Here is a 16,013-nt window from a genome sequence, read left to right on the forward strand (position 1 = left end):
ATTATCTCACGTTTAAATATAAACTTTTAAATATTCTCAAGGGAGTAAAATGTGAATGTAATATTTGTGCACCAAAATAAACATTATAATGATTAAAAAGTTAATGTTAAAAAAAGGAAAAAAAAATTGAAAAAATACAAAAAGAAATTTAACAAAATGATCTGTGCAAAAATATAAATTTCAAAAAAAAGACAAATAACAAACTAAGAAAAAGATTTCTGCAAATAGAAAATAAAAGGGTGTAGAGAGTAGAACTGTGGTTACCAGAGGCTGGGAAGGGGAGGGGAGGGGGATAGTGAGAGGTAGGTTAATGGACACAAATATTACAGCTAGACAGAAAAAATAAGTTCTAGTGGTATACAGTGGTGCTAAGCATTTATAATTAACAATAATTTATTATATGTTCTCAAAAGAGAACTAGAAAAGAGGAGCTTAAATGCTCTCATCACATAGAAACTATAAATATTTGCAACGATCAATTTGCTAACTACCCTGATTTGATCACTACACATTGTACACACATGTATTGAAACATAACTCTCTACCCCATAAATATGTACGTTTCAATTTTTTAAAAAATGATTGTGATTCTTTATATGACATTAGAACATATTAGTTTGCTTTAATTAATTGAATAACATATTAATCTTATTTTGGCTCAAATATAAGCTCAGTGCTCACCTTGCAAAATTTATTAAAATTCTGCCTACCTCTGGCTGCCTGAGGCTGATCTGATGATCAACTTTCAAGGAAAAAGGGGACTTCACAGAGGCACAAGAAGGACACAGGGAAGGGCAGTTTGGAGATCCATGCAGCAGCATAGGCCAGTCAAAAGGACACGAAAATCAACTGCATTGTATATTGATAAAATAAAAATAAAATAAAATAGAATAAAATAAATAAAAAAGTAAAGTCTCCTAGAATAAATAAATTTCCAGTATTTCTTCTCTGCTTGGGTCACTCAGCTTAAGACTTAAAAAGAGACAGAGAAAACAAAGAGAGACAAACACACCAGAGAAAATTATTTGCTTAACTTGGTACTAGTTATAGATTTGTCAGTCTTACTCTGAATCTTTCATCCTATGGGTATGGATTTCCTATCAAAAGAATTAATAAAATGATTTACTGCACTAAGAAAAATAAAATAAAATAAAATAATATAAGAAACAAAAACAAACAAAAAACTTATGAGCCTTGATTTCCCCACCCGCTAAATGACGTTTTTGTATATGAAAGGTGATGTCTTCACAAATTTGGTTCAGTAATGGGCAACTCTTGTCCTAAAATTTGGAAAGAAAATAAAACTAAAATCTATTTGTAAGTAGGCAAATTATGTAAATAGGCTTTGTTTATAATAATAATATCTAAAATATAAAGCATTTAACTCACTAACAACTAAAATATAAAGTATAATAACAGAAATAATGAAAAGACAATATTTTTACTGAATTAGAAAACAGGTAATCTGTGATGGCAAGTACACACCTATTACTGTTTGTTTATTGTGGCATTATAAATTGTAAAAATGGCTTTTCACTAAGAATTTAACCCATAAGTGTTAAAATCCTTTAAAATGACCATTCTACTTTTGTTAACAAATTAATTTCATATTGCCAAGTTTTATCTCGGGAGATTACTTTGAATTTTATCCTATAAAGAATGAGAGTGAAATTTCTTAACTTTGCATTGATATAAACTTGTTTGATCCCTTTCTCAGCTTTAGTTCCTACGGCCTCATCCTTATTTTGTTATAGGTAAATTCTGTCACTGCCTTTCTCGCTGCAGACTCCCTACGTCATTGTCTCTTTCATATTTACTCATTTGCTCCCTAATATATGCCAAAGAATATACTCTAAGTTTCTGTTTGACCCAAAATTTCTATTAATTTAAATAGAATATGGTGGGTTTATCTATTTATCTGTCTATCCCCATCTACCTTCTATTTACTTATCGATATTCTGTTTTGCAAGACCTGGATCACATCCAGTTCAACCTAGAAATTCTCGTACCTTCCTTGAAAGTTTCATGAATTTCCAGGTTTATATTTTCAAAGACACTTTGCATTTTGCATTTGAGATCCTGCTTCAAATGATTATGATGTACTACCCACATTCTCCTTCTTTTGTAGAAACTATTAAAAAAAAATCAATTCTTTTGTATGCAAAGCACTGTAAAATGTACTAGGAATACACAAATCAATATGCCAAAGAAATCTCTGACAATAACTTTATCCAAGCTAGGTTATTTATCATGAATGTCTATTTCCAGAAATCTGATCTTCTAAGAAGCCATAGGAGAGTGTGTGTATAATAAACACATGCATCATCTTTTGTTTATTTTCTTTGATAATAGGTTAATCGTACTATAAATTCCATAACAAAGTTTCTGTTAACATTGGTCTGTGTAATTATGGTATTAAATTTGAGTGCCCCAAAGTTCAAAACCACTCCTGATTTTTCTCTTCTTAGACATACTGTATGATGGTTTTGATGGACCTTTTTGCCTATCAATGATTTCTCTTAGGCTTTATAATTGGCTGGAATTGTTCTTATTGTTAAAATCACTATGTTGACTCCCATGGAAGGAGATATAGACTACTTCAAGATTAAATGAAGCTATCTTCACATAAATCTGGCTTGGGCAATAAGAAATTAAGGACAAATACAAGCATTCTTCTTGTGAGTAAATTCAGCTCTGTCCGAAGAGGTGTTATTCACAACTTGTGGTGATCCTCACAGCTGTGCTATGAGATAGGGAGAATGATATTGTGACACTTTACTGAAAGGAAATTATTGACAAATGTCACATGCTTAGTGGGTTCCAGGTCTTACTGACAACCCCACCATGATTCCATTTCAGTATTTTTGAAACTCAACTGTGCCAACTGATGACACTCCTTAAGCATCCTCTTTGGGGTGAAATTTTTGCTAAAGACAGAGAATTTGCTATTTGGTTTTCTAATTAATAAGGCATATCTAAAATTCAAAACTATAAAAATAGCATCAATGCAGCTAGCGTTTTCCAAACATCGCTCAGTTTTTTAAATTGCATTGATGTTTCTGAAGTACAGCTGATTTTTATTAATAGCTCTGTAAGATATTAAACTAGTATGCAAATATTTTCAATTTTAATGATGACCATTAATGATAATAGAAACAAATAATATAGTTAAAATATTTTTATAAAGTATGCAATTATTTCCAAACTTTCAAACATGATAGGATTGATATTTTTCCCCGTTTGTGCTGTAGATCAATCCACCTTAAAAACAAATAAAACACAATCAATTTTACAGCTAAAATAAATCAAAGAAAAAGTATTTGCAACTGTCTCCTGGATAATAGACTTATTAAAAATGGAAACACTAGCACAATCTCCTAAGTGACACCTCTTACCTAAAGAGCTCAAGGAGTTTAAATTATAATTTTAATATATGGTTTGAAGAAATAAGAAAGTATGTTTAGAAAGTAAAACTTTGCAGCTAATCAGCTAAAATGTGTGATAATAATAACTTTATAAAATTAACAATTAAATGTAGGCTAAAATATTGTTAAATAAAAATTATCAGAGGTCATTGTTTTGGACTAAGTCTTTGCATAGGCTCCAAAAAAATCAAATAGAATCACCCCTGCTAAGTTCCAGGTCACTTACATTGGGGTCTGACCTTCCTTGAGAAGTCAGGAGAAGGAGGTAACAGCCAATTTCCCAAACAGGTCAGTTTTAATCTTCAGTAGGTATGATAATGAAGTTCTCTCTGCTTTAATTCTCATATAAAAGAGATGACCTGAAGTAACCTGATGTTAACCAGCCACTTATTTTACTATAGTTCTGTCTTCCTGTCCTCACCTCAAAAGGAAAGTAACTTTGAAATGACACATATGCTTTTTATTCTTTGTTTCTGCTTTCTTAAGCCTTTTTCTGGATATAAAGTCAACCTCCTCTGCTGGGCTCATTGGAACACTTACTCTAATTTATGGAATAACATACATGTTACTCAATTTTAGAATCGCAATAAAGCCAATTGTGACCTTGGTGTTACAAGGCTTCGCTCTAACCATTTGAGTAACCGGCCAGCTCCCAACTGAGATCTTGAACTAAATTTGTTATCATTTGTTCTCTGACAATATAATATTTAAATTCCTATGAGTCTAATTTTTCTGGATTGAAGTGTTTCTATAAAAAACTTTCAATATTTTGTATCTGTTGGAATTCTTTTAAACTTATCCAGGTCACTTATTAAAACCATGCATAGTATTTTTAGTATTTTAAATGGGATGAAAATTGTAGTACAAATAATAAGAGGAATAACAATTAAAATTAATGTTCTAGGCAGCTTTATTAATTTGTTCCCTACAAAGATTTAAGAGGACTTTTTCTTACAAATATTCCAGTCCTACTCTACTAGGTAATTTCAAAAAGCCTAATGTTGTATCAACTTGTGAAGTATGGTAAACTAAATATTTTGTGATTAGATCCTTAAAACTAATTATATCTGTAAAAGTAATATTTTGGGATTAGATAAGTTTTGTATATTTTTTTGCTCTGTTTCTATGATTTGAAATTAACAATGATTAGAAACTTTACATATGCACAGATTCTAATTCACAAATTTATATGCATTTATAGATCATATGTATGAATATACTTGCAACAGTTTCAGTTTATCATTTTATATCAATTTGTGTCTTTTTGTAATTGAAAATTGTGTTAGTGATTAAATTTTTCACTCTTGTAAATGTATGAAAATAAAAACATCTAATGCACACAAGACTACATGAAAAACACATTGTAAAAATGTAATCATTTTTTAAAAAATTTATTTTATTTACTTAAGACAGGTATTGAGCCCTATATGTGCCAGGCACTGCTCAGCACACAACACTGTACACGCGTAGCTCACAGGCATGAGAGAAGACAAGCTAATAAATGCATGGTTATATCATACTCCAGTCATGTTAAGAAATCATTTCCAGGGTGTTATGGGAACACATATCAGGAACTGAATTTTGTGAATGTGATGTCTGAATCCTTAAGGATGACATTAATAGAGTAAATCTGTCCTACTTCACTGGTAATGTAAGAAGAGAATTTTCCCTAGACAGTCTAGAAAAATACTCTTCTAAGTTCCATCATTACTCCTTTGAAGGATAATGTAGCTACTAACATGGTAGGTGGGTGATAGTATTGGGGAAGTAAATTTAAAAACAAAAAACAAACAAACAAACAAAACCCTCCCAAACCAAAGATTCTCTTCAGAAAGATAGTCGAAAAAACTTTTATTATGGAGTAAACGTTAAAGCAGAATGTGTTGCATATCACAAGCAATCTGCTAAGAGACTGCAAAGGACAGAAAGAAATCTCATTTTATTTTATTTTAATTTTTGTGGGCTGGCCAGTATAGCCAAGCAGATACAAGCCAGTGTACATGTGTTTTCAAGATACACAACAATAGTCCTCACGTAAGTGGACTAGACAGCACCATTGATAACTCAAAATTCATCCTAACTTGCCAAAGTCCAGCTTCAGTGAGGGGTGGGTACCCGAAAAGGGATGAGAAGGATCAGCGAAGATAACAAACACAGATGGAGACCTCAGTGCATCACTATGCATGTTCTCTCTCTGCAGGCTGTCAGCGCTTTGGGGCTGGAGCGCAGTAAAGCACGAGACAATGCCTTTTATTTAAATTTACAACTCTGGTTCCAACTCTTGGATATTGTAAAGAGTGCTGCGATGAACATTGGGGAACAGGTATACCTTCGACTTGATGATTTCCATTCCTCTGGGTATATTCCCAACAGTGGGATAGCTGGGTCATATGGTAGATCTATCTGTAATTGTTTGAGGAACCTCCATACCATTTTCCATAGAGGCTGCACCATTTTGCAGTCCCACCAACAATGTATGAGAGTTCCTTTTTCTCCGCAACCTCGCCAGCATTTATCGTTCAGAGTCTTTTGGATTTTAGCCATCCTAACTGGGGTTAGATGGTATCTCAGTGTGGTTTTGATTTGCATTTCCCGGATGCTGAGTGATGTTGAGCATTTTTTCATATGTCTGTTGGCCATTTGTATATCTTCCTTAGAGAAATGCCTACTTAGCTCTTTTGCCCATTTTTTAATTGGGTTGCTTGTTTTTTTCTTGTAAAGTTGCTTGAGTTCCTTATATATTCTGGATATTAATCCTTTGTCAGATGTATATTTTGCAAATATTTTCTCCCACTCTACATCATCGGATGAGTGGATACGGAAAATGTGGTACATCTACACAATGGAATACTACTCAGCTATAAAAACGAATGAAATACTGCCATTTGCAACAACATGGATGGACCTTGAGAGAATTATATTCAGTGAAATGAGTCAGGCACAGAAAGAGAAATACCACATGTTCTCACTTATTGGTGGGAGCTAAAAATTAGTATATAAATTCACACACACACACACACACACAAAAAAAAAACCGGGGGGGGGAAGAAGATATAACAACCACAATTACTTGAAGTTGATACGACAAGCAAAGAGAAAGGACATTGTTGGGGGGGAGGCAGGAGAGGGAGGAGGGAGGGAGGTTTTGGTAAGGGGCAACAATAATCAACCACAATGTATATTGACAAAATAAAAGTTAAAAAAAAATAAATTAAATAAATAAATAAATAAATAAATAAATTTACAACTCTGTAGGAGGGCTTTGCGTACTATTTTTATTATATCAGCAAGCTTGAGTCAATAATTCAAAAAGCACAGGGGAAACTTTTTTGGTGGTCAGCCAATTCTTTCCCTTCGTCAGCCCGTCTCGGGTGCTTCTTTTCTTGGTATCAGGTTATCAGATCGGAACCATCTTCTCATTGTCCTGAAGTTAACCTGTGACCCTTTCCTGTTGGCAAGCTGTGGTTAATATCTACCCTATTAACAGGGTGGCAGTTATTGAGGTTACAAAGTGATAGATCTATGTCTATTAGATGATAGGGAGAGGATGGGGATTTCTTTTTTGAAGTAATTTTGCCTGTATGGGCTGCAGCTCATGTTTAGTCACGAGCAGTGCTCTTGAGGCATGTGTTGGTGTGGTCAATTTGTCATAAAGGGATAATTTAGAATTATCCAATTTACCCGGATCCTTTGTGGGAATGTTTAGTTCAATGACTGCAAAATCATTTGTGTTATTTTTAAAATCTTTTGGGGATTTAGAGAATTGCCACACTAACCAAAACATCGAAAGAGAAAGCAAAAGTAGTACTGCAAAGCCAAGGCAGGAGCCCTTATGGTTGCAGCAAGTTCTCGTAGCTGTGGTCTTGCCAACAGCTCTCCCTCCAGCGGCCTTGCCAACTCGGAGAGGGCAGCCCAAGCTGATTCCTTTAGGATCCTGCCATGGCGTGGACCGCGCCACTAACTTTATCTGGTAATTGGAGTGATAATCTGTGTCAGCTAATTAGCTTTACCCAGAGGAAAAACAAACTTCTCAAAACTTTGTGATAGCAGGTAATTTGGCAATTTGAAGCAATGTATCCACAGAAGTTAAGCTCCTACTCTCCACAGAAATTAGAAATTAAGAGTGATACCTTTCTTGATGTTTGCATTTTAAAAACAGAACTGAAAGGTCCTTGAAAGAGACATTCCTGAGTCATTGAGATGACAAAAGACCCATCTAGTTTTTGAAAGGATTTATATGCATTTCAAAGAGAGGAGAAAGTACTTAGAATTACATGTTTTCAAAAGTAAAAACAAATTAAAAAGGAGAATAGGAAAATCTCTTTTTTTTTTTTTTTTTTTTTTTTTTTTTTTTTTGTCGTTTTTTCGTGACCGGCACTCAGCCAGTGAGTGCACTGGTCAGTCCTATATAGGATCCGAACCCGCGGCGGGAGGATCGCCGCGCTCCCAGCGCAGCACCCTACCAAGTGCGCCACGGGCTCGGCCCGGAAAATCTCTTATTTTCAACAGGGAGAATTAAACCTCATATTTTTAATTGGTATTTGTCTTTACAATCAACATTAGTGTAATTGTTTCTAGTTGTTTTTCTAACTAAGCTTCTGGATATTTTCTCTTTTCCTCTTTCTGTCTCTATCAGGGCAAGGTGAGGCAAGGATCTAGGTTAGGGGTCCATAAACAAGGGGCTACAGGCAAAATGAAACCTGCTGCTTGTTATCTTATGATCTGTGAGCTAGGAATGGTTTGCATATCTTTAAATGGTTGGAAAATATATACATATTTTAATTGGTTATGAATATTCATGAATTACAAAGCTGATTGTCACCCCTTGTGCCTGTGATGTGGGGGCCAGATTCATATTGACTGTATACCCAATACCACAAATTGCATTTGTACCCCATGTCCCCCACCCAATTATCCCTACCTGCCCTCCTTTTTCCCCCTTCCCTCCCAATCCACTTTGTAGCCCATAGAGTGTTCTCTCCCTCTGCAAGTACAACGTACTACTGTGGTCTTTCTTTCCATATTTAAATGGTTGGAAAAATATTAAAAAAAAAAAAAAATTCATGACACATGGAAATTGTGATCTTCAAATTTGTGTGTCCTTAAGGTGTCACTTGAACATGGCCATTCCTGCTTCTTTACATAATATTGTCTATGGCTACTTTTGAGCTACACCAGCAAAGTTGAAGAGTTGCAAAAGAGACCACCACAGCCCAGAAAGCCTCAAATATTTGCTCTCTGGCTCTTTATGAAAATGTGAAAGAAAGGGAGCCGAAATACTGGGTACCAATCAGGCCTTATTACAGAAAAGGAATTTGCCAGGCTGCACTCAAAGTGGAGAGCAGCCCAGCCATCGTGGGAGAGCTTATATAGGCAGTAGGGTGCCAGGGCTGGCTGATGCAATTGAGGAGGAGTATGATGCTACTGTGGAAGCTCCTCCTGGGTGATGCAACTGGGGTGGAAAATTGCATTTATGTGGAAGCCAAAAGGGTTTCTATTTTGCAGAAGTCACCAAGCTTCTTGTAAGGATGGAGGCTGGTGGCCGTTTTGTGCTTGGCCTTGCCTAAAATGGCACTGGTTATGTTCAAAATCTATCAAAATGGAGTAAATAATAAGCAGAAATTTACTTACAAAACCTACAATCTTTGAAAAGAAAGATGCAATAGACAGAAGATCCCACGTTCATACTATAACCAGTGTCACACTAGCTGTTCCAGCCAACTCAGACTGGAGAAGACAGAATAGTCCCGGGATGAACATAATCATATCCTTGGCTTATAATCAATCAGAGTGACTCAATAACTTTAGTTCTTGAGATGGTAACTTCAGTTTGCTTAGGAAGTAAAACCCAGTTTACTCAGAAGGGCAAACTGGTTTTTCTGCCTAGTGAAGAACACGCACTTTCAAAATCAGGAAGGCTTGTAGAAGATGGATCCAAGAGAAACACTTCTGGTGTTAAAGTGAAGGATATATTTTAAATGTTTGTATCAAAAATTTTTGATGTATTCAAAGTTCAATCATAATAGACTTGAGATTCTAATTTAGAAAGTGAAATTAATTTTAGATTTAAAATTTTATGCTGAAAGGTAAAAGTGACAGAATTAATAAACAATTTTGAGTAACAAAAAAGTAGCCATTGAATATATAATTTTAATGTATTTAGTAAAGTTGACTAATGTTTTGAAAAATTTTGTCTTAGGATAAATACTTCAAAAACCTAAAACAAAAGTATGTTGCATTTATGAATATAAATTAAAATGTTGGAGGGCATTTAAATAAGCTATAAATGAGATTAATGTTTTAAGGGATTTTAATGTGACTAAATTTATATAAGCACAGATTAATCAAGATCCCCTTAAAAAGCACTGTCTACATTTTCTAGATTTACAACTAATACGAAAACATTGAAAGTTCAACTCTGAAATTTAAGGAAAAGATTACTTTTTAGTATAATTAATTATAAACTTGATTTTTATTCTATGAAGAAAATAACCCACTGATACTCTTTTTTCTCAAACACATAACATATCCCCTGATAAGTTCTGAACATAACTGGTGCCATTTTAGGAAAAGCCAAGCACAAAATGGTTGCCAACCCATCCCTGTGTAAGAAACCTCATGATTTCTGAGAAACAGAAACCCTTTTGCTTCCACAAGAGCGCAACTCTCCACCCTGGTCGCATAGCTTCTGCATCAGCACAAAACCCCTCCCTGATTATGTCAGCCTTCCCTAAAGCCCATATAAGCTCTCCCACCCCAATGCCTGGGGCTGCTCTCCACCTTGAGGGCAGCCCCAGCTGCTGCCCTCCATTTTGAGTGCAGCCTGGCAGATTCTTTTCCTTTAATAAAGCTTGATCAGTACCCGGCGTTTCGGCTCACTTTCTTTCACTCCATCCATAACATAAAATATATTTGATATTTGCAAAGTACTTTTACATGTATTATTAATTCGTCATTACTTGTATATTAAAAATAATGGTTTCATTAAAGTTACACTCTACCCTTTGCAGAAGAATAAAATTTCATGATACAGATCTGTCAATCCATTTTATTAAATAGAATTATGAGAAAAAATGCTTCATATTAGCTTAAATCATCAGAGTAGCTTGTGAATAGTAGATAACTTATAGTAAAATCTACAAAGTATCTTTATTGTATATTTATATTTTTATACTAACTATAACTTGCTATCTTTGCATAAATAAATGTATTTGTGTTCTACCACATTTTTCCCATCTTAGGACAGATAATATTTATTAAATAAGATAGTTGAATGTAGTTTTAAATATGACTATTTCTGTTGAGTAATAATTCAGAAAGGTAAGATGTGAAAGTTTGGAATTTGAGAACAGTCATATTTGCTATCTCCCATGCACACACACGAACAAATGTTGAAGTCCTTTTAAAAATAATATATATTTAAATGCCTACATTTTTTCTAATGTTCCAATATCTCTTCCTTTTCCTCCTTTCTGGTACCAGATATAAATGATGTGTACCAATGACATATTTAGATATTAATGGGTATAGAAATGTTTATAGGAAATTTATTCTTAATTTAAATATTTGTGAAAAATTATGTTATAGCTAATTTCATGTCAGTTAAAAAATAAGAGAGTACGTAAAGGGCTTATGAAACAGGCCATAAAGTGTACACATTAGAGAGAATAGCTAAATTGTATGTCGAAGGACTGCCTTAATTGATTTTACTCTGATCGTCTCACCAAATTACATTTGCAAAAGTAACCATGGAGACTAAAAGCTTGAATATTTCATTGAACCAGCAAAGCAATGCCAAAGGATACAACAAAAGAAATGCTAAGGTAACTTCAGAGTCAAAGAAGTATCTTATTTTAACATGTAAATATGGGCCACTAATTTTTCTAAAGCCTGGGAAGTCAACAGCACCTAAGTCCTTAACGAGGGAGAGTAGGAACAGATGAGTAGATTTACAAATCAACAAAATGCTTATGTTTCAGTAGCTAGTGTTTAATTTTCTATGTGTTTGTTGCCTGTTTAGTAGTTTTGCTTACATAACTACATTTCATTAATAAACACATCACATATGTGGGAACTAAGAAACAAAGAAAGAAAGGACCATAATAAAACTTCGAACTTTCAGAAATAGAGGACAGACCTATAGTTACTGGAGGTGGGAAAGGGGGAGTAAGGTGGGGGATAGAGAGGAATTGGGTAAGGGACACAAAAAAGTAATTATGATTGGTAATGATGAATGTGCTACTAATATTGATTTGATTATCACATATCATACACATTTACTCATAGTCAATTCTGTACACCATAAATATGTATAAATAAAAATAATAAGTAAATAAATAAATAAAACAAAAAGGTCTAAATCACAGTTGTAGATATACATTCCTAGATATATGTTCCTGAATGTATGAACATGAATTAATCAATCTATGTTTATAAAATATATCAGTGATTGAAAAACTTTTTAGGCTAATGCTATTATTCATATATTATGCTATTAATTTAAACAGAGAATCTATAATAATTCAGAAATTTTCAGGAAAATATCAATTCCTCAATAAGTTTTGAAATAATGTTAAGTATATGGAAATTACAGATCAATATTAAAATGAGTAAATTATTCTCTATAATTTGTAGAACAAAGGCAAATTAGATACAACATATTCATATTGCAATATATTCATCTGCAAATATTTACTTTTATATTCACCTTGTATAATGCCAGGAATACATATCAGTGTGGAAGACATAATTTTAAACAAAACATAGTTCTTTACATCCAGGAGAATAGGGGGAAGAAAGATACACATAAGTAAATAATCCCCACACTGTATAAATGTTCTGATAGATTTAGTTGCCAGATATAAAAGAAGTTCATGAAAGAACATCAAATTGTTTGGGGAAATAAAGAATCACTTACTAAGAGAACTCTTATTTATAAAAATATAAAGGACTGGAGAACGGATCTGAGATAGACTTAGAGCAAGAAGTAGGAAGCAAATTATATATGGGATCTTCACAAAGTTTATAGAAGGATTCAGGTTATGTTTTAATTCTATTTTTCCATGAGCCTTTTGAAGTACCCTCATATTCTTCCTCTAGCCAGCTTCCCACTCACCCTCACAAATCTACCACTGCTATGCCTTGGGAGGAGGAAGGTATATCTGCTAGGTTCTTTCTTCAGAAGCTCAGAAATAAATCAAGAACTGTTTTCTAATTAATCCCTATGTGATAGTTAATTTTATGTGTCAACATGAGCAGACTAAAGGATGCACAGATACCTGATAAAACATTATTTTTGGGTGTGTTTTATGAAGGTGTTTCTGAAAGAGATTAGCATTTGAATGAGTAGACTGAGTAAAGAAGACTAATGTGGGTGGCATCATCTAATGCTCTGAAGGCCTGAATAGAACCAAAAGGCAGAAGAAGGGCAAATTTGTTCACTCTGCTGAAATTGCACATCATTTCTTAGGTAAGGAAATTATTTCCCCTAGTTTTCTGGCCTTCAGCCTTGGACTGTGACTTATATCATCAGCTTCCCTGGTTCTCCAGCTTGCAGAACACAGATCCTGGGACTTCTAGGCCTCCAGAATCTTGTGAGCCAATTCTTATAATAAATCTCCCCATATGTACACAAGGATACTTCAAAATGTTCATGGAAAGTTTTGTATTATCAATTCTATTTCTCCATGTACATTTTGAAATACCCTTATGTGTGTGGGTATTTCCATCGCATTGGTTCTCTTTCTCTGGAGAACAGAGATTATTACAGCCTAAAAAGTGCAGACTTATTAATGTCATTGTATTCTTATGTTAACAGCACTAAGTAGCTCTGATTTGGAAAAATTTAGGTCACTTTCCTCTGTAAGGCCTCCAGAAGTAAAACATTATATGTATTTCTCAATCTACTTTTCTTTCTTTGGAACTATAAATTATGGATTAAAATCCAAATAGCAGGAACTACTGCATAAACTACCATTTACCAGTTTATATGTTCAGCTATAATATACACATGTGTTTGTATGTGTACATAGTTATGTGTATAAATACATATATCTTACATTTGTAGCAACTTCAACAACATACAAAATATTTATGTATCCAGAAAGTATTCTTAGTGGGTAAAAGGTCATAATTTAGGTTCAGATTACATAGGCTCTGCCTTTTTCCTGATATGGGACTTCAGGCATGTGGAATATACTAAAAAGCATATGTACTTCACAGGGCCTGGTTTTCCAAAGCCTTGCAGTTTCAAATATCGACATTGCAAGGACAGGAAATTTCCCTCAGGGTATAAGTCTCTGTTGCAAGATAAGAATTGTGGCACAGCAGGTTGCTGGCTCAAAGACAGACTAGTTAGTGATTGCTGTGTAAAGATACTGAGAAATTGCTGTTAAGAAGGAATGTTTGCTAAGATCAAACTGTTGCTGATAGGACCACTTAATTGCCTTACTGGAATGTCATCTGGCTTGTTTCACAGAAAGTTACCAGCCTATACTGTTAAACTATAACCCCACCTATATCTCTTCCTGTAACTTCCTGGTCTGGAAAATAAATGCAGGAAGAGAACCTGAATTCGGCGTTAATTTCCCAAGGAAGGGATGCCTCTCTCTTGAGGGTCCCAAAGGGAGATTAACCACTTCCGGGCCTCTCACTGCTCTGTAGAGATAGGCTTTGAGTAATCCTTTGCATCTCTGTCACCCAGGGGAAGTGAGGTGACAAATCTGTGGGGGGCGAAGCAATGCAAAGCAACACAGGCAAATTACTTAACCTCTCTTTGTTCTTGAGTTTCCTCATTTGTAAGTATATGGAGAGGATTAATTGTGAAAATTGTTTAAACTGTTTAGTCCAGTGCCTAGCTCTTAGTAAACACTTAAAAATGTTAAGAAACAAAGCAAAACTAATTTAAAGTAGGGGTGTGTTACAGAGAATGCATACTTTTATACTGAAACAAAATTTTTCTCTGCATCTACCCACTGCCTTTAAAAAACAATCATAAAGAAAGTTTATTCTTGACCATAAAATAAAGTTGGGCTTATTAGGTTTGGTTGCTGAATTACTTTCATAGGTAAAGCAATTATGATCATTTACTATATAAGTCTTCTTAAATTTGCTTTGCTAGAAGTTTTCATAAGGATTCTCTGATTGGACATTTAAAAGCCTCTGGAGGCTACTAGGCCATATCAAGACTTGGCATCAGACTTATTCCTTAGTATCTTTTAATTTGGGTCCCCTCCTTTCCAGGTCTCTTAAAATAACCTATGTTCAGGGCCTACCAGAAAATAAACTTCCTTACTCACCTGCAAAAGCAGATAACTTGTAAGACAATTACTACCTCAGTTTTCCCAAACAGACTTTGTAAGCATTGGCACTATAAAGTCAACTTTAGTTTTTTCAAAAATATCTAGTCATATCTGATTAAATGAGCATTATTTTTAAATATCACATTGCAGGCAAGGCCTTGGTTATACAACTTATGTTTCTAACCTTGTCCTGATAAGAAGGAGGATAGATTCTTATTGTACCTGTGGAAATAAATAAAGACCAACCAAATGAGAAAGAGCAAAAGCTATTTATTCAGAGCTTGCTAGAGCAAAGCAGTCAGCCACCATCAGCTGAGTTTGTAACAAATGCAAAAACGAACAGTGAAATGGAACAGACTCTGATGTTCCCTCTATCTATGACTATAACCCCAGCCAGAGAAGCCCTCAGCTGTGGGGCAGAGAGTGAAGAAAAATCTGATTGAACAAACATGAGGGGCTGAATTCCTAGGAATACCAGTAAAGTTTGCCTAACCATAAGATAATAATAGAGTTAGTTAAATATGTACTTTCCTTAGGGTAAACATAATTTCCTAATCACATAATGTTTGTTTCTTAACAGAATAGCTTGAGATAGTATCTATAAATGCCAATCTTGAGTTGTTTTGCAGACACTACTGACTGCAAGCCTGCTTTGTAGCTCTCACACCTACAGACTCAAAGGAGCTGAGGAAGACCTTAGTTGGGATACCTGAAATAGTTGTGCTGACTTCACCCTGAGCCAGTCAGATCCCCACACCACTCCTGAGATCTCTATTTATGATTTTTGTTTTATAAATGCTTGTTATTTTAAGCTACGGAGGTGTTTGAGTGATCAGAGCATTTGCTGCCCATTCTCCTCGATTGAACACAATATTAAATATTAAAACTGATCTTTCCTTCTGTGAGTTGTGGTGTGCAGACTTATTAGTCTAACTGTGAAAAGGGCAACAAATTCTTTCTGGTTTGGTCACAGGGGAGTACAAAATCTGTGGAATATACTATAAAGCATATGTACTTCACAGGGCCTGGTTTTCCAAAGCCTTACAGTTTCAAATATTGACCTTGCAAGGACTGGAAATTTTCCCCAGGCTATTGAATCTCTGTTGAAAGATAAGAATTGTGGCACAGCAAGGTTGCTGGCTCAAAGACAGATTAGTTACTGATTGATATCTAAGTTGCTGGAAAACTGCTAGAAGGAAAAGGAATGTTTGCTAAGATCAAGCTTGTGTTAATAGCCTTACTGGAATGTCATCTGGCTTGTTTCACTGAAAGACACCAGTGTATATTG

Source organism: Cynocephalus volans, chromosome 7, assembly GCF_027409185.1.
Source record: "Cynocephalus volans isolate mCynVol1 chromosome 7, mCynVol1.pri, whole genome shotgun sequence".
NCBI lineage: Eukaryota > Metazoa > Chordata > Mammalia > Dermoptera > Cynocephalidae > Cynocephalus > Cynocephalus volans.